This window comes from Boleophthalmus pectinirostris, unplaced genomic scaffold (assembly GCF_026225935.1).
Source record: "Boleophthalmus pectinirostris isolate CB_2022bp ecotype Guang Dong unplaced genomic scaffold, ASM2622593v1 HiC_scaffold_17, whole genome shotgun sequence".
In the NCBI taxonomy this organism is placed as follows: Eukaryota; Metazoa; Chordata; class Actinopteri; order Gobiiformes; family Gobiidae; genus Boleophthalmus; species Boleophthalmus pectinirostris.
In genome coordinates this window covers 8,783,543-8,803,364 of record NW_026571115.1, presented here as the reverse complement: position 1 = coordinate 8,803,364, position 19,822 = coordinate 8,783,543, and the positions used below count along the sequence as shown (strand labels likewise).

At 38.1% G+C, this 19,822-nt stretch overlaps 1 long non-coding RNA gene and 1 pseudogene across 1 annotated transcript; one reads left to right on the top strand and one right to left on the bottom strand.

The window, feature by feature from the left end:
- Nucleotides 1–1,491: 1,491 nt before the first annotated feature.
- Nucleotides 1,492–10,202, top strand: LOC129408666 (uncharacterized). The gene is made up of 4 exons (XR_008632067.1): nt 1,492–1,541; nt 1,641–1,708; nt 5,362–5,474; nt 7,393–10,202. It is a non-coding gene; the product is annotated as an uncharacterized LOC129408666 (long non-coding RNA).
- A 9,109-nt stretch (nt 10,203–19,311) lies between these two features.
- LOC129408766 (5S ribosomal RNA) lies at nt 19,312–19,428 on the bottom strand (annotated as a pseudogene).
- Between the last annotated feature and the right edge of the window lie 394 nt (nt 19,429–19,822).

Sequence of the window (19,822 nt, the reverse complement as noted above, 5' to 3'; positions counted from 1 at the left end):
TCAAAAAACCGCCCGGTTCAGATAACACCGCTGCAATTTGGCCTGAATACAGAGATCCACCCAAATATTAATAAACTCGCTAACCTCACTTTCCCTCTATTGACTGGACTCGAAGCCTGACTTGTATATGTGAAGAATGCGACCTGGCCATTCAGACTGAAATCACATGTCAAAAGATCTGATATGTATTGGTTTTAGGAGCACATATTCAAGTGGCCTGGGTCACATTTGAAAAAAATCTGATCTGTGTCGTTCAGATTGTCATTAAAAGATCAGATACAGGTCGCATGGGGCAAAAAAAAAAAGGGATTTGGGTCACTTCAGGCTGCAGTCTGAACATAGATTAACTGACCAGAAATATAACCCTCAAACGTTTTGCAGTGAGGCAGTAACGCTCACTACTCAGTGACTGTGCCACCCTGAGTATAAGCCATAGACTGTAAATGGACCCACTAGCCACTGCGTTCCAAATAAGAAATAAGCATGGGCGCACTTCCGGCTCCATCATATTATATTTTATTACATATTTTTCTATTTTATTTTGACTTGTACATTTACATGTGTATGTTTTATTTGACACCTGTCTCTTGCTATCTTTTTGGTTACTTATTTAGAATTTATTATTACCATTTATATTTTCGCTCTTTATTGTATTTACTGTGGTGTGTGAGCTACTATGTCCAAATAATTTCCCTTGTGGATCAATAAAGTTTGTCTAAGTCTAAGTAAATAATGATATGAACATTATTAATAGACAAATCAGACGCTGTCTTTCGTCAAGGTCAGTGGTGCGGGCAGAAAGTTGCGTTACCGTCAACAGACTCGCTCCGGATTGGCTCTTTGGTTTCCATGATACTTGCCGTTAAAATTCTAAATATGCACCGTGACTCCAGATTCGCTCCTATAACTACAGCCTCGATGAGCTTCATTTGACTGGAGTTGAACGGTATGGACACTCACACTCCCTTAGTCCAAATCTTTATACAGACTATGGTATTCACCTTATTCTAAAAGTTGCCGTGTTGTATTATTTTGCATGAAAACTTCCAGAGAATCAGCGCAGTGTTGACTTGTTTGTACTCATGAACATTTTACGCCAATAAACCTGCTTTATTTCATATTCTACTGGCAAAATACACCCAAATTCTCATAAGAAATTAGTTAGTCTCATTTACAGCAAAAGCGGGCGAGGCATAATGAGGTGACTAAGTGACTAATAAAAAATCCCCTTTTTAATGCTGCCAAAATATGATAATCACATGTTTATAAAAAGCTACTAATTAATTACAAACAGCTTTACTCAGATTGCCTCATCAGTGCGGCTTTGAGTTCCTTGTACCAAACGGTAGCTTCTCTCCTGAACCATGTTGTCATATTAACTCCTTTATTGTTGAGTGATTGACGGTTTTGTGCTTTTAGAAGTGTCATAGGCCCCGCCCACAGACTTTAAAGGCTCTTAAATCTGTCACTGCGCTGAAACTGAGCTGTAAACAAAAAGGAATCTGCAAGTTCATAGAGGTGAGAGGAGAGGAAACTGCACAGTAAGGAATGACAAGAAAATATGGAAGGATGTAAAAGCCACGATATGAAACTTTTCTGGTGGAAGGTTTGCCTCTAATCTTGCTTGGTGTGATCGGCAGGGCATCTGGTGTAAGAAAAATGCCAAGTCACTGGGCAACTGGTTCGCAGATAAAAAGAGGAGAAGCAGGTGTGGTTCTTTCAGATATGACAACTTGAGTTCAAGTCTGTTAATTTTTTTGTGTCAATGCAAAGTCTAAGAACATCTAAGAGAGAAGTTATAATAAAAAATAATAATGACAGAACTAAATAAACTTCAGTGGAAATTGTAGGCAATAGAGTTGTAGTAGTGTCAAGTACTTTTAGTGGTATAGTAGTAGTAGCAGCAGCAGCAGCAGAAGCAGCGGTAGTAGTAGTGGTAGTAGTATTAGTAGTAGTAGCAGTAGTAGTAGTAATAGTGGTAATAGTAGAGGGTAACAATAGCAGTAGTAGTAGTAGTAGTAGTAGTAGTAGTAGTAGTAGTAGTAGTAGTAGTAGCAATAGCAATAGTAGTAATAGCAGCAGTGGCGGCGGCAGCAGCAGCAGCAGCAGTAGTAGTGGTAGAAGTATTAGTAGTAGTAGCAATAGTTAGTAGTAGTAATAGTAGCAGTAGTAATAGTAGCAGCAGCAGCAGCAGCAGCAGCAGCAGCAGTAGTAGTAGTAGTAGAAAAAATAAATAGTAGTAGCAGCAACAGTAATCATAGTAGTAGTGGCAGTCATAGTAGTAATAGTAGTAGTAGTAAGAATAGTAGCAGTAGCAGTCGTGGTATTAGTAGTGGTAGTAGTAGTAGTAGTAGTAGTTGTAGTAAGAATAGTAGTAGTAGCAGTAGTAGTAGTAGTAGTAGTAGTAGCAGTTGTAGTGGTATTAGTAGTGGAAGTAGTGGTAGTAGTAGTCATAGTAGTTGTAGTAAGAATAGTAGTAGTAGTAGTAGTAGTAGTAGTAGTAGTAGTAGTAGAGTAGTATTAGTAGTGGTAGTAGTAGTAGTTGTTGTTGTAGTACGAATAGTAGTAGTAGTAGTAGTAGTAGTAGTAGCAGTAATCGTACATAAAAAAAAATAAAAAAGTATATTAGTTGAGTCATTCCAGTAGTTCTATACATTAAAGTGCACTGTGCTTTGTTACATAAGAGTGGAGACGTTTTGACCTGTTGCCCATATAAGGACCAGCACCGTGCCATTTCACTCATACCTCTCACCCAATAAAACACGTCACTGTAGCTTAAATTTCACTGGAACATTTCATCCTTAACCACAAAGTACAGGCTAATACTCCAGAGCTTTAGCCGTGCTCGGGTTATCTACTGCGCCGTCCGCTCAGCTAAATTATAGGCTATAAAACCGTCAGGCAGCTGAAATGATTAAGGGAAATTCATCCGTGCTGGAAGAATATCAAAGTTTTACCCAGAAGTCTTTGCGGCGCGGCACGTTTCCCACGGCGCGTTTGACCTCTGACCCGTCTGTTTACAGTGCGCTGCCACGAACAGGAAAGTGCAAAGTCACAGCGACTTCATTACTCACAGGTTCGTCTGAAGTGAAGTATGTCAGATATTTAGAAAGGAAGTAAATCTAGAGGGAAGGAGCTTTAAAGATGCACTGTGTAACTTTTCCGGTGGAAGGTACTCATGGAAACCAAACTAGACCGAGTTACAGGTCAGATCTGTGGAAAAGTAACCCCGCTCACAGTTGGAATACTTGGTTTTCTAGGTATTTTTGAACTATAAAACCATCCGTAATTGAATAAATGTAAAGTCATATAGTGGAACATTCGAAACAGAGCAATCACATCTCCATAGAAACAGGATTTTGATGGAAACCCAACCAAAAAGTTACATAGCGCACCTTTAACATGTGCTCCTATTGGTACTTTAAGGTGACATCTCGCTGGAAGTGTACTACATGTATCTCTAATGGTGGAACGTTCAGCTGTTACCGTGGTGACACAATGCACACATTAGCTATTAAGATGGTCTGATGCTTCTTTTTAGGTGTTTGATTACGTGGATTCAGTCATAATCTGAGGGACTTCTGACATTGAATTTTTAAAACTTTATAATCATTTGCAAACACGATTTTCTGTATTTTGGCTAAAGAAATTATAATTTATGCTCCTCTTTACTGTTGGTGAGGATCTGATTAGTCAAAAATTGTGATTGTGATGTGTCCTGTTTTAGTCTTAATTTAGTTCTGGTTTAGATCAAATTGGACAAAAATAAGGACACTGACATTGACATTTCTTGTATGAAACTGGGACAAATCAATGGTTTTGGATAAATCCGCTGAGACAGGGGACACAGGGCTCGAAACTGGGACTGTAATGGGTAAATAGGAACATCAGGTCACACTATGTTTGATTTTCAGCTAAAATTGTGAAAGTGACTAACTGAAACTGTTGCCTAATGTGATGGTAGCTTGTGATGTAATGCTATTTTACCAAATAAAGCTACGTTCAGACTGCAGCCTGAAGTGACCCAAATCCTATTTTTTCACCCCTGTGTGAACTGTATCTGATCTTTTAATGACAGATACCATTTTTTCAAATGCGACCCAGGCCACTTGGATATGTGCTCCTAAAACCGATACATATCTGATGTTTTGACATGAGGCTTCAGTCTGAATTGCCAGGTCACATTCATCCCACCTACACGTCAGGCTCAGAGTCTAGTCAATGGAAGGAAAGCGAGATTAGCGAGTTAATTAATATTTGGGGGGGATCGCTGTATTCAGGTCAAATTCTCTTATCCAAACCGGGCGTTTTTTGAAATGCTTGCCAAAGAAATGTCCGAGCTCGGCTACAGGCGGTCTTGGCTCCAATGTCAACAAATAATAAAGAGCCCGTGAGCCAAATTCAAGGAGGCTAATGACTCAAACAAAAACAAAACGGCCGTGGACGTGTAACCTGTCCATTTTACGAAAGAACTGGACTGTATTTTGGGAGACAAGCCCAGCGTTTAGGCGACTTCTTTAAACACTGAGCACACTCGCTGCGTGTGACATGTTATGCGCATGCGGGACACTTTTGAAGCGTTTAAAGTTCACACTGGAGATCACATGCACATCTCATTTAATTGGAAATGTGAACAGCCTCGCAAAAAAAAAAAAAAAATCTGATTTCACCAAAAAAAAAAAATCTGAATTGAGCAATAAACCCTGCAGTCTGAACGCCGCCTAAGTTTGTTATTTTGGTCATATTGTGTTAAATTACAGCTCAGATTAAAGTCCAATAAATCTTAAACAGAGCATGCTTACAGTTAGCATCATACCCGCAGGGAATGTTGATAATATCAGCTGCAAAGTATCAATATCTTAACACAACTAGAATGCTAACCGCGCCTACACTTCCTGATTATCAAGCAATTAAAGGCTTTATAATTAGATGCAGGCAGTATACAGAGGACAGACTTTAACCTCAAGAGCTGCTTATACTAAATATTTGCACATGGGCAAGACACATTTTACTCAAGATGTATTAAATGTATCTGTTGCTATAAAGACAAGTACATGACAGCACCAGGTCAGGTTACGGGTCAGATATGTGGAGAGGCGAGCCAACTCACAGTACAAATGCATGCTTTTGGAGCTATTTCAACTTATAATCAAATCAGTGCAAAATAGAACACTTTAATGCCATACTGTGGAACATTCTGGGCATCGCCAGAAAATGGACACTCCACCAGAAAAGTTACACACTGCACCTTTAAGTTAGTCATTGAAAATATCTGATCTGGTTTCTGATAATCGTCATAAATGTGAGTGTAATCGGAGTGTGTGCGGTGGTCACGTAGTCTCACTCACGGTTTCTCTTCAGGGACTTGGCTCTTAACTTCGGTCGTTAAACTTTGAGGAAACGATGTGGAGTTGTGATAAGACCTGGGAATGTTCAAGACGGACTCGCCATCACTGGAACAAGGGTCCATTAACGTAAGTGGCTTTTACATAACGGCGAGAGGCAGGCTCACATCTCCAGGGTCAGAGTGTGCAGACAGAGGGAGAATAGGCTGCTCTGTCTGGGTTTTAAAAGCACATTCACTAGGTTATCATAATAGTGTGTGTATATAATAGGCCTGTGTCTATAGAAGATAATGTACATTTTAAAACAATATATGCTACTCGAACTACTACTACTACTACTACTACTACTACTTTTATAATAATATGTATACTGCTGTATCATTATAAGTGAATGCAAATTTCAAATGGCTAAAACTACATATGCTACTAAAACTACTACTACTACTACTACTACTGCTACTACTAAACAACAACAACAACTACTACTACTACTACTACTACTACTACTACTACTACTACTACTGCTACTACTACAACAACAACAACAACTACTACTACTACTACTGCTACTACAACAACAACAACAACAACTACTACTACTACTACTACTACTACTACTACTACTACTACTACTACTACTACTTTTATAATAATATGTATACTGCTGTATCATTATAAGTGAATGTAAATTTCAAATGGCTAAAACTACATATGCTACTAAAACTACTACTACTACTACTACTACTACTACTGCTACTACTACTACAACTACTACTACTACTACTACTACTACTGCTACTACTACAACAACAACTACTACTACAACTACTACTACTTATAATACAGTGTACATTGCTGTATCAATATAAGGGAATGTAAATTTATATAAATATATGCTACTAAAACTACTACTATTGCTACAAGGATAACTACAACAACAACTACTATTGCTACTACTACTACTGCTACTTCTATCACTACTACTACTACTACTACTACTACTACTACTACTACTACTACTACTACTACTACTGCTGCTTATCATAATACAGTGTACAGGGCTGTATCAATATAAGCAAATGCAAATGTATGTAAATATATGCTACTAAAACTACTACTACTACTACTACTACTACTTCTACTACTATTGCTACTACTACTACTAATACTACTACTGCTGCTGCTTCTACTACTATTGCTACTACTAAAACTACTACTGCTACTACTGATGCTACTACTGATACTGTTGCTGCTACTAAAACTACTACTACAATTGCTCCTACTACTTCTACTACTACTATTACTACTACTACTACTACAACTGCTACTACTACTGCTACTACTACTACTACTGCTGCTGCTGCTACTAAAACTACTTCTACTGCTACTATTTCTACTACTATTACTATACTCTTTGTTGGTCTGTTTAGAAATATATATTCTATTACTACAACCCCTACAATAACTAATACAACAACAACTACTACTACAACAACAACAATAACAACTTCTACTACTACTACTGCTTAAGGAACACTGTAACTTAAGTCTTAAAGGTACAGTATGCAACTTTCTGGAGCTGGATGATTCCATGGAAAAAAGATAGTTAAAGCTTCAGAAAATTCTCCATGGAGATAGAAAGGTTTTATGTCATATTGTGGAAGATTTTGTAAGTTTTCAGAGCAATTAAATTAAATAATAAGAAAATAAAGTTTATTTTTTAGAAAGTTTTGTAGAAAGTTTCATGCATTTTTACTACTGAATTTTGTTCCATTTGCTTTTTCATATTTTTGTCATTTAATAGTAGTTTATAGTTTTATAGTACTAGTATAGCAGTTTATATTTTCACGTATATAAAAGTAATAAACTTTGGCCTTGACTTTAAGCCCAGCTACTGCAATATGTCACGCTAATTGCTTGTTACCAGGCACCAACTATAAAGTAAACAAACAACCGTGACTAACACAGCCCTTAGGTAATCTCCTGTATGCATGGTAGGGAGGTGATTTGTTATTACTGCGCCGCCATCTTTCTTTTCTTTTCAAAGTAGCATGATCCAAACAGCAGGGCCCTCTCGACCAATCAGAGCGCAGCAGTGTGGGAACAACTGTGACACAGAGAAGAAGAAATGCCAAATATGAGGACGGACGGCGTTCACGTCTGAGAGGAGGGGAGTTATGTCCATTTGAAAATCATGGGTTATCTTTAGACTATGGGAGAATTTGTACTAAAAGTGAATATTACTACTAATATTTTATCAGAAATTTGCACTTGGTTTAACATGTAACAAAATCAGTAGATAAACCATATGTATTTATTTATTTTGTCTTTTTTGTTTAAAGGTCCTTTATTATGCAAAAATGACTCCTATGAGCTTTAAGTCATGTTAAAATGTTCCTCAAAAACATACCTGTGTTTTGTTTCATTCACACACTTTTGAGTAATCCTTTATAAATCTGTTTACAACTCTGAAGCTCAAAATGCTCTGTTCCAGCTTGTGATGCCATGAAGTGGTAGTTTTCAAGTTAACACCTTTTACCTTTTGTTTAGTGGAGATTGGTAATTCCAGGGCTGAAATCATCCAAATAATTCTGAAGGTGTGTGGAGTTTTCTGTTTGAGAGAAAAACTATGCATGGTTTGTGTGAATGAAAACTCAAAACTCCAGGTATGTTTGTGATGATGAAACAGCATTATAACATAGATCAGAAAATTTGAATAACGTTTATGTATATAGTATGGCATTAAACCTAATCATCCATCCATTTTCTTACTCTTATTCGAGACCGGGTCGGACATCCTCCAGCTCTTCTGGGCAGACCCCGAGATGTTCCCAGGTCAGCCGAGAGACATAGTCCGTCCATTGTGTCCTGGGTCTTCCCCGGTGCCTCCTCCTGGTGGAACATTCCCTGAACACCTCCCGAGGAAGGCGCCCAGGAAGCATCCGGAACAGATGCCCGAGCCACCTCAGCTGGCTCCTCTCAACATGGAGGAGCAGAGGCTCTACCCCGAGCTTCTCCCATGTGACTGAACTCCTCACCCTATCTCTAAGGTTCTTTTGGTCATTACCCAAAGCTCAAGACCATAGATGAGGACAGGAATGTAGACTGAGCGGTAAAAATCGAGAGCTTTGCTTTCGACTCAGCTCCCTCTTCACCACAACGGTCTGATACAGTGACCGCATCACTGCCGACGTTGCACCGATCCACTTGTCAATCTCACGCTCCATCCTTCCCTCACTTGAGAACAAGACCCCGAGATAAACCTAATCAACTCAGTAATTTAATAATTACAAGTACATGTGCTAATTGCTCAGAAAACATGCATACTGTGAACAGGGTCACCTCTCCACAGATCTGATCCACAAACTGGCCTGGAGGTGCCACCTTCTTGTCTCCATGGATATAAACACGTTTAATGCCATACTGTGAAAATTTCCATGCTCTTAAAATTGTCCTTTGAAAAATAACACTTTTCCTGTATACTTTGAAGGATTCTCTCTGTTATTGAGTTCTATCTGTGCTTTTCTGTAAACATTTGGCACTTTTGTGACAGACACAGTTTCATACATTATATTTTATTATACAGATGTTTCCGTATTCGCTGACTGAAATTGCATTGTGGGGAAAATATCTGCTGAGATGAGAAAACTTCAACAAGCACAGTGATTCTTTTTGGACAGGAGAGCCCATGAGAAAAGTCAGACACAGCTGTGGTGAGGAAAACTAAATCTCACCTATCTGTAACATCAATAAATTAATATTAAAGTGCTCATGTTATGCAATTTCCTGATCTATGTTATAAAGTTGTTTCATCATCCAAAACATACCAAGTGTTGTGTTTGGTTTCATTCATAATTTTTAACACACAAACCCTGCAAATTTATGTTCCTTGTGATGTCATGTGGTGATACAGAAAGTGCTCCACTGTGTTTTTAAACTCTATACACCTTCACGAAAATCATTTGGATGATTTCACCTCTGGAATCGCCCATTTCTAATTGAACTAAAGATAAAAAGTAGGTGTTAACTTGAAAACTAACAATTCCTGACATTACAAAGTGGAAAAGAGCATTTTGAGCTTTGGAGATGTAGACAGACCAGTAATAAAGGATTACTCAAACATGTGTGAATGAAACAAAACACAACTCCAGATATGTTTTTGAGGGGGCAATAACATTATAGCATGGCTTAAATTTCCCAAGAGTCAGTTTCATGTAATAAAGGAGCTTTAAGTCAAGTTCATTCGTGTTTGTGACAGTTATTTAAGTTCATCAGTGTGTGTTCATTAGTCTATGTTCATTTCTGTATGCTCATTAGTGTGTTTTCATTATGAAGTGTGCGTTCCCTTGGCCTCGGTAGCAGTTGCTGTGTGCTCTTACCTAATTATGATTTGGCGGTTTTGGCACAAACACAGATCCTACAGCAGTTTAATGAGCAGTGACTGTTACGTCACTATGTTCTATCCTCAGAAATAAAAGAGGCATTAGATCCATTATGGAGCTTCAGACTGTGAAGTGTTCAGATGTGTGCTTAAAGAGAGTGGCACATTCAGAGCATTAGCGCAGATTAATGCTGTGTATTGTCTGCTACAGTAAATCTACTCCGATAGTGTCATCATTTAATGTGGCTTTGATTTACACAAAGAGAAAGTCGTTTTTAGTGACGTTTACAGTTTATCCAAGCATGACAGTGGCGTATAAACTATAAAAATAAAAAAAATCAGTGGAATAAATACTGTATCTAAACATTTCCCATGGCAACAGAGGGGTTGGCTGCTCTTGTGGTTACCTGGCTCACACATTGAGCAGTTTTTGAATCATTTTGTGTTTTGAGCTCAGTTTTTAACATTATATCATGGACACAAGTAAGGGACTGTTGGATTTTGTGAAATGAGCTGTTTGTGTTTCTCGTATCCATGGAGACTGAAATTAGTCTTAATGTATTGTATGATGGTCATGTGCTGCTAAAGAAAATACTATGAGTAATGATTTATCTCTGAATGAATGTATTCAAGATCCTATGTTATTCAAAATTGTCTCGTGAGCTTTAAGCCATGTTCTAATGTTCTTACCCCATCAAAAACATACCTGGAGTTGTTTTGTTTGTTTGAGTAATCCTTTATTATGACTCTGTCTATCCATCCCCAAAGCTCAAACTGCTCTGTTCCACCTTGTGATGGCACGAGGCTGTCATTTTCAAGTTAGCAGCTACCTTTGACCTTTAGTTCAGTAGAGGTTGGCAGTTCCAGGGCTGAAATCATCCAAATGATTCTAGTGAAGATGTATGGAGTTTAAAAACACAATGAAACACTTGTATTACCACATGACATCACAAGGTGGACTGGGGTAGAACTCAGGAAAGGGTCTAAATATGCAGGATTTGTGTGTTAAACATGTGTGAATGAAACAAAACACAACTCCAGGTCTGTTTGTGACGAAGAAACAACATTATAACATAAATCAGGAAATAACTTAATATAGGCCCTTTAAGGACAGTGACCTCTTTGACCTCTAGCTCCTTTAATTGTTTTTAAGTGTGTGACTAGGATCTACACCCTTGTCTCTATTTTTATTAGTTTAAATCATATTATGTAATTTTGTTTTGGCCCTTATAGTTGCTAGGTAACATACCTCTGTCTGTCACACCTGCATACCGTGTCCAACCCTGGAAGCAAAATTATAAACAAAATTATGCAATATTTTTTGTGAAACTGCAAAAATGTACTTGAATACAGAAAGTTTTATCATGATTTGAGTAAATTTCACTTAAGCAAAATTATCTGCGAGTGGAACAAGACTTTTTGTACTTAAAATATGAAAATACATCTTGCGACACAACAAAACATCAAAATCTAATGTTGCTTGAGTTGGTGCACTGCTAATGCACTAATTTTTAAGGCTGGGAGTCCGTTACCATGAAGATGTTATTGCCTTGCCCGAAAATATAAATTTATATATGCAAATATTGGTGTTTTTATCGCTTAAATACCTTTAAAAACACACATTCTTACTGTGAGTGGGGTCGCCTCTTCACAGATCTCACCTATAAATTAGCCTGGTGGTATCTCCTGCTTGTTTCTATGCAGATTGAAAACTTGAAACTTTGGAATATTGAGAAGTTACACAGTGCACCTTTAGAAAAACACACTTATCCCATTGGTAGATCATTTTACTTGCCAAGTTTTTACCTAGAGATTGTGCAGTTTCCAGTGCGTTAAAAGTAAAATACATAAAAATGTGTAGGCGTATTGTAATGCATTTCATTTTTTTACATTTCGTTTGTCTCTCTTTTTCTTCGTGCGATGATTTAAAGCTCAGAGGAAGTGGTTTAAGATGAACACGTGCAGGAAATAGAGCTGCAGCTGTACAGTGTGTGTGTGTGTGTGTGTGTTTGTGTGCGAAAAGCCTTGCCCTTTATTGTAGTAAACACCAGTATAAGACTTAGAGCAGCATGCTTTTAAACGGAGTGTCCAGACGGCAAAATAAAAGGAGACTTAGCTACAATGACATGGGTGGAGATTGCAATGTGAAAAATCTGATTCAGTGAAAACAAATGTTCGAAAACAACTCCATCCATCTTGTAAATAATGTACACTGAATTCCAAATAGACATATATATACCTTATTAATAGCCAACAGGGGAATTACAGTGCCAGAAATAGATGTAGTGTCCATTTGTATATTATAATGTTGTTTCCTTATCACAAACATACCTGGAGTTGTGTTTTGTTTTACTCACACATATTTAACACACAAACCCTGCATATTTAGGCTGTTCTTCTCTCAAATAGAAAACACTGTTCCACCTTATGATGTCATGAGGTAATACTTTGTTTTTAAACTCCATACACCCTCCCTAGAATCATTTGGATAATATCAGCTCTGGAATTGTCGATCTCTACTGAACAAAAGGTAAAATGTAGCTGTTAACTTAGACCCCATTTCCACTTTAATGAATCTGTGTTTCACTATATCACCGCATCGGAAACGATCTGCATCCACACACGTCGTTTCTGTGTCTGCAATCCTTCCTTACCCACACAGCTTTGAGCATATTTGTTTACGTTTTGCAGAAGTTAAACTTAAAACCGCATGGACAATTTGCATAAACTAACGCTCCTTGTGCGCTGATGCGGTTCACATGTGTTGTTTCTGTGACAGAGGGGTGTTCTGCTGATGGTGAGTTTGTTCTGTGCTTCTGTCACGTTGGAGATAATTCATGTTAAACTTTTCAGAGATTACACGTCTGCAGGTCATACGCAGTGAATTAGCTACTTCGGGGTGCATAGACCTACATCAGTGTATAAGCGTTTTCAGGCGTCCACACAGTGCCGGATTTGACCTGTACTCAAATGAATTCGTGGGAGCTGGGGGCACCAGATCGTTCAGTCTCTGGAGCTGTTGTCCATCAGATTACTGTGGACGAACACTGCATCTGCAACGAAAATGACTCGAATACATACTAGTGTGGAAGGGGCCTTAAAAATTACCACTATATGACATCACAGGGTGGAACAAAGTATTTTGAGCTTTGCGTTCCAACCCAATCCAACTTTATTTATATAGCAAAATTTTTCCAACACAAAGTCTCCAAAGTGATGCACAGGGTAGCACAAAATAAATTAACACATTAAATAAAATAAAACATAAAATAAATAAGCAAGTCAATAAAAAACATAAAACATACTAAAATGAGCAAATAAAATAGCAAATAGAATCAATAAAAGACAGTCAAAGGTCACACAATTCTCACTCCGTGTTAAAAGCCAGTGAGTAAAAGTGTGTTTTTAAACGAGACTTAAAAGAATCGACTGAAAGGACGCTCTCCACAGAAAAAACCTGGTCACCCCGACATTTGAGTCTTGTTTTTGGGAAGACGAGTTGAAGCTGGCCGTCAGAACTCAGAGCGAGCGAAGTTTAGAGGACAAGGAGGTCTAAAATGTACATTGGGGCCAGTCCATGAAGTGCTTTGAAAACAAACAATACTATATTAAAATCAACTCTAAAATGAATGTTGAGCCAGTGCAATGAGGATAAAATAGGTGTAATGTGTTCTCTTCGGCGTGCGAAGAATTTTGGACTAACTGTCAGTGTGACAGGTGAGCTTGACTCATACCTGTGTACAGGACATTACAGTAGTCAAGACAAGATGTAAACAGACTCATAATAAAGGATTACTCAGACATGTGTGAATGAAGCAAAACACAACTCCAGGTCTGTTTTTGAGGAGATAACAGCATTATAAAAGCTCACAAGAGTCAATTTTAAAACATGAATACATTTTTGTTCTAAATTAAAGCTGAACTATGCAAGTTTTTTTTCTGGTAAGTGGCCTGGCACGTGCTCTTCCACAGTACAGCATTAAAAAGATGTATATCTTACATTTACTCAGTTGTGGGTATTGTTATAGCTAAATAAATATCTTGAAAAATATACATTCTTACTAGGAGGTCAGGGGGTTGCCTTTTACAGATCTGACTAGTAACCACTTACAGCTAAAATTTAAATCAATGTGCACTATGTCATTTTTGGTTGGGGGTCTGTCACCTACTTGTTCCTAGGGATATACCATTGCTCTGTCTGGAATGTTCCACAGTGTGACATTAAGCAGCTCTACTTGACATTTATTCAATTACAAGTGGTTTTATGGTACAAAAACATCTAGAAAAACAAAGACATTCTGACTGTGAGTGGGGTCGCCTCTCCACAGATCTGATCTGTAACTTGGTCTGGTTTGGTCTCCATGAAGATAGAAAGGTTTAATACCGTACTGTGAAACATTCCAGACAAAGCAATAACATCTCCATGGAGAAACGCATCTGACGGACACTCCACCAGAAGTTACACAATGCACCTTTAAAAAGAACAACAACAAAAATCTGCCAATTAACATAACAACATGTTCTAACCATTACGGTATGTGCTTTGTCATTACCGGCTTGAACAAAAAGAAGGAAGGACGAAGAGAAATAATATAGAAATAATTATGAACCCTGCCTCAGTGGTGGAAGACAATGAAGTACAAAAATAAAAGTACAATTCTTAAGTACAAATTTTTTTTTAGGTATCTGTACTTCACGTATGTACATTTTACAGTGGATACTTTTTACTTTTACTTCACTATATTTGAGAACAGGTATCTGTACTTTTTACCTCCACTACATTTTAGATCTGGACTGAAAAAAAAAAGTTTGAGATCTGCTGAAATGGCTGAGATTTATTTTTAACACATTTAATTTGAGTTATCGTCCCAACTCTGAGCAAACCAAACACACAAAAACACACAAACAGCTAAAAAAATTGTACAAATCATTTGAATCACTTAAAATCAGCTAAATGTTGGTGTTGTTGGTGGTATTTCTTTAATCAGAATTACACTCTTTTTTTGTTTTACAAATTACAGTTACATTTTTAAACAGGTACTTCAGTAGTTTTACTTGAGTAGATATTTTAAAACTTTTTTTGTGTTCATAGTCTCTGTGATTGCAAATCTTCATCAACCAGACAGATATCAACACAATAAATTAAAATCATGAACACAAATATAAACAATAATGCTATTTTACATACTGACCAAAAAGGAGACAAAATATAACAATAAAAACAAACAAACAACCAAATAAACAACAGGACAAACAGGTAAACAGGACCAACTTACCAAACAAACAGACACAGACAGTAAATAGATTTTTTCATAAGATACTTAATACTTGAGCAATCGTTTGCCCCTGTATCTGTACTTTTACTTCACAACATTGAGTACTTCTCCCACCACTGCCCTATTCTGGTATTTGGTATCATGGTATAATATTGGAAAGGGAGATTTCTTTTAACCTTGGAGCTGCTTGGTTTGAATACCAGTGAATACTTGTATACATGACTCAGCAGAGATTCTTAAACCCCAGCTCAAAATGCTCTGTTTCATGTTGTGATGTCATGAAGCGGTAGTTTTTCAAGTTTACAACTACATTTTTACCTGTAGTTTTGTAGAGATTGTCAATTTCTGGAGTGAAATCTAGTGAAATGATTCTAGTGAAGGTGTATGGAGTAAAAACACAGTGGAGCACTTCCTGTATTACCACATGACATCACAACAAAGTGGAACAGAGTGTTTTTTGTGTCTGAGAGAAGAACTGAGCGTAAATATGCAGGTTTGTGTGTTAAACATGTGTGAATGAAACAAAACACAACTCCAGGTCTGTTTGTGATGAGGAAACAGCATTAAAACATAGATCATAAAATAGAATAACATGGTCGTTTTAACTTTAGATTCAGAAATTAGGTCAGTTATAATATCATAAATAATTACAAAGAAACTAAAGAAAACATACTTTAAAAGCCATATCTGGTTGTATGCCTTTTCCAGCTTGGTTTGCATACCAGTGAATACCAGTGAGTACTTGCACACGTGACTCAGCAGAGACTCTTAAACCTCGGGCAGCTGTGCGTTCAGAGCTCAGACACAGGTGAAGACATGAGGCGTGGAGCAGCTGCACCGCCAAACACAGACCACAGATAAAATGGAAAACCTGACCAACCAAAAACACACCTGGAGAGATGGGAGATAGACCAGCACGAGACTTCTCTACAGACAGTGACTACGAACCACAGAAATGTACAGCGCACCAAAACAGAGTGCAGAAGTGTTGAAAAAGTAGAATTTGTTGCTGTATGAATAAATACTTTGGTAGTTTTTTGTTCAATTTTATAGATATAATCCACATTAGACAAATTGCTACTATTCTTTGGGTCCAAGAATATTTTTTTATACAAAACATATATACATTTCAGCCATATAAAAGTCCATTAATACAAAATACACAGATACAGTAAGTAATCAAGTACATGCATTTTCAAAGGCCTAAAGATGCACTAAGTAACTTTTCTAGAGAAGGTCAGCTACTGCTCGCTTCCCATTCATGCATCCATCCATTTTCTTCTGCTTATCTGGCGCCAGGTCACGGGGGCAGCAGTCTGAGCAGGGACTCCCAGACTTCCCTCACCCCGGACACTTCCTCCAGCTCCTCCGGGGATGTTCCCATGATGTTCCCAGGCCAACCAAGAGACATAGTCCCTCCAGCGTGTCCTGGGTCTTCCCCGAGGCCTCCTCCTGGTGGGACATGCCACCTCAGCTGGCTCCTCTTGATGTGGAGGAGCAGCAGGTCTACTCTGAGCTCCCCCTGTGTGACTGAGCTCCTCAACATATCTCTAAGGGAGTGCGCAGCCACCCTGCAGAGGAAACTCATTTTGACCGCTTGTATCTGCGATTTTGTCCTTTTAGTCATAACCCAAAGCTCATGGCCATGCTTGTTTCCCTGGAGATAGCACTGCTTTGTCTGATATTATTTCCTTTATTTGTTTGATATCCTATGTTTTTACTGGTTGAAAACAAAACAAAACATTGAAACTGATGCATTCTGACTGTAAGCGGGGTCACCTCTCCACAGAGCCAAACTGTGATTTGGCCTGTCTGGAGACAAACAGGTGACGGATCCTCCACCAGGAAAGTTACATACATACTATGAATATGTCATTGCTCTGCCTGGAATGTCCCACAGTATGACATTAACCAGCTGTACCTAACATTTTTTCAATTACAGGTGGTTTTATAGCTCAAAAATATCTACAAAATCAAACATTCTGTTCGTGAGCCGGGTCGCCTCTTCACAGATCTGACCTGTAACTTGGTCTAGTTTGGTCTCCATGAAGATAGAAAAATTGAATACCATATTGTGGAACATTCCAGACAAAGCAACAACATCTCCGTGAAGAAAAGCATTTGATGGACCCCTCACCAGAAAAGTTACACAATGCATCTTTAAACCATCGATCCCTTTACTGCAAAAAACCTCAACAACAACTCAGTGGAAAAAAAACAATATTAAGGAAAAAAACTTAAATTAAGACCATTTTACTTCATTTTAGCAGATTCAACTTGATAAGTAAAATTATCTACCAATGGAAGAAGTGTGTTTTTCTTAATTCAAGCAACATTTGATTTTGTTTCTTAATTTAAGTGCAAAAAGTTGTTGTTTTTCTTATTTTAAGTGTAGCAAGATGTATTTTCATATTTTAAGTACAAAAAGTCTTAATCCACTGGCAGATCATTTTACTTGTTTAGTGAAATTTACTCAAATCATAAAACTTTCTTAACTGAAGACATCTTAACTTGACTAGATTTAGTTTATTGCAGTGCATATATCTTAATGGCATCATCTAATTGTCTCCATAGCGACAGAAATGATTTATGTATAGTGTGGAACCTTGCATATACAGTATAGCCAGAAGATTAAAAGAAACCAGAAAGGCCAGAAAAGTAACACAATGCATCTTTAACAAAAAACGTACAAGTGTGTAGCTTTATTGCATTGTACAGCTTAACCTGATGTTACTGCTTTTTTGCTCAGTGAGTAAGGAAAGGTATTTCGATAACATTTTACGGTCTTAAAACAATTCGAAACAGTTCAGGAAGTCTGTTTGTGCGCTGAACTGAAACACATTTTCCTGCTGGTTTTATCGGTCCACAATCTGTCAGGTGAAGATATGGACCAGGGCAGATCTCAAGACGAGCTCCAAACCACACAATGTTCTCAAGTGACCCCAGTCTAAACCCTGATATGAACCACCACCAGCATAAGAAGAACAAAAGGACAACTGAGCTGAGCCAGGGTAAACCAGGAATCAGTCTACACTATCAAAACTGAAACTCCAGATTATGAACCTTGAACCACAACTGAGTGAGCGCTAAACTGGTTTTGAATGCACAAAACTGGGAATAAAACCTCAAAGAAAAAGCTAAGTGTGTAGTTTTATTGTTTTTACTCATTACTTATTTACAGGGCTCACTATGTAGTTTCCTCATCATAAACATGCCTCATTCACACATATTTAACACACAAACCCTGTATATTTAGGCTGAGTTCTTCTCTCAAATAGGAAACACTCTGTTGCACCTTGTGATGTCATGTGGCTCCACTTTGTTTTTAAACTCCATGCGCTTTCACTAGAATCATTTGGATAATTTCTGACCTGGAATTGACAATCTCTGTTGAATTAAAAGTAACTATTAACATGAAAACTATTTCTTCATGACATCACAAGGTGGAACAGAGCATTTTGAGCTTTAAAGATGTAGACAGGCTAATATTAAAGAATTACTTGGACATGTGTGAATGAAACAAAACACAACTCTGGGTATGTTTTGAAGAGGCAGCATTATAACATGACTTAAAGCTCACAAGAGTCATACTTTTTAAATTTATTTTTTTATTCAAATACGATGTAACTTTTCTAATGGTGGTGGTTGTGTTTGTGCTTGTCTCCATGGAGATTTTATTGCTTTGCCTGGAACAATATGGCACAAAATGACATTAAACGTTACCATGTTACATTTACTCAATTATAAGTGTTTTGCTTGGAAAATCATCCATTCTTACTGTGACTAGCTTACCTCTCCACAGATCTGACCTGTAACTTGGCCTGGTGGTGTCATCAGCTTGTCTTCATGAAGTTGGACACATTTAATGCCATGCTGTATAACATTACCCAGGCAAAGCAATGACATCTCCATGAAGACACCAGAAAGTTACACAGTGCACATTTAGAGTCCGTTTAAACGAGAACGCTTTTGGGTAAAAACTACAAACTATTTTATCGGAAGTGCCTTTCGTTTAGACAGTGACGGCGTTTTTGTGGCTTAATTAATTAATTAATTAATTAATCATTGCATTTATATAGCGCCCTTCAAGATATCCAAAGCGCTTTACAGTTCATTATTCATTCACTCAACACTCAGTGGTGGTAAGCTACTACTGCCCTGGGGCAGACTGATGGAAGCGAGGCTGCCAATTTGCACCATTGGCCCCTCCGACCACCACCATCACTCACGCACACACCACTTTCATACTAGGCAATGTGGGTGAAGTGTCTTGCCTAAGGACAAAACAACAGTTTTTGCAACTGGCGCTCCACTGTGGCACCTGGAATTCCCAGTGTCTCCCATCCAAGTACTAACCAGGCCCGGTCTTGCTTAGCTTCTGAGATCTGACGGGATCAGGTTTTGACAAGCTGGTATGGCCACAAAAATGCAAAAATCTGAAACCACACTCCAGACTGGAAAACTTGAATATGCTCCTTCGTAGCGTTTCCATCTGCACTGCCCAAGACGCAAAACTCTGGTCAGATGTGCTCACATCACGTTTACGTCACATACATACAGTATTGTATAGTGTATCACAGCACCATCTAGCCGCCTGGCATGCATACCCAATCGAATTCCACACACTTTTGCACCACTGTATGCACGCAAATTTCCTCCCAAAAACACTGGTCTAAACGCGGAATAAAAGTGAAGATGCGACTCCACTTTTGTGTCTTTTGTTCAGACCGTCATCATATGAGCGTAGCCTTAAATGTCTTGCACAATAACACAATAATATTATTTACTCACTGGCGGCTGGAGCTAGGATTTAACAAAGT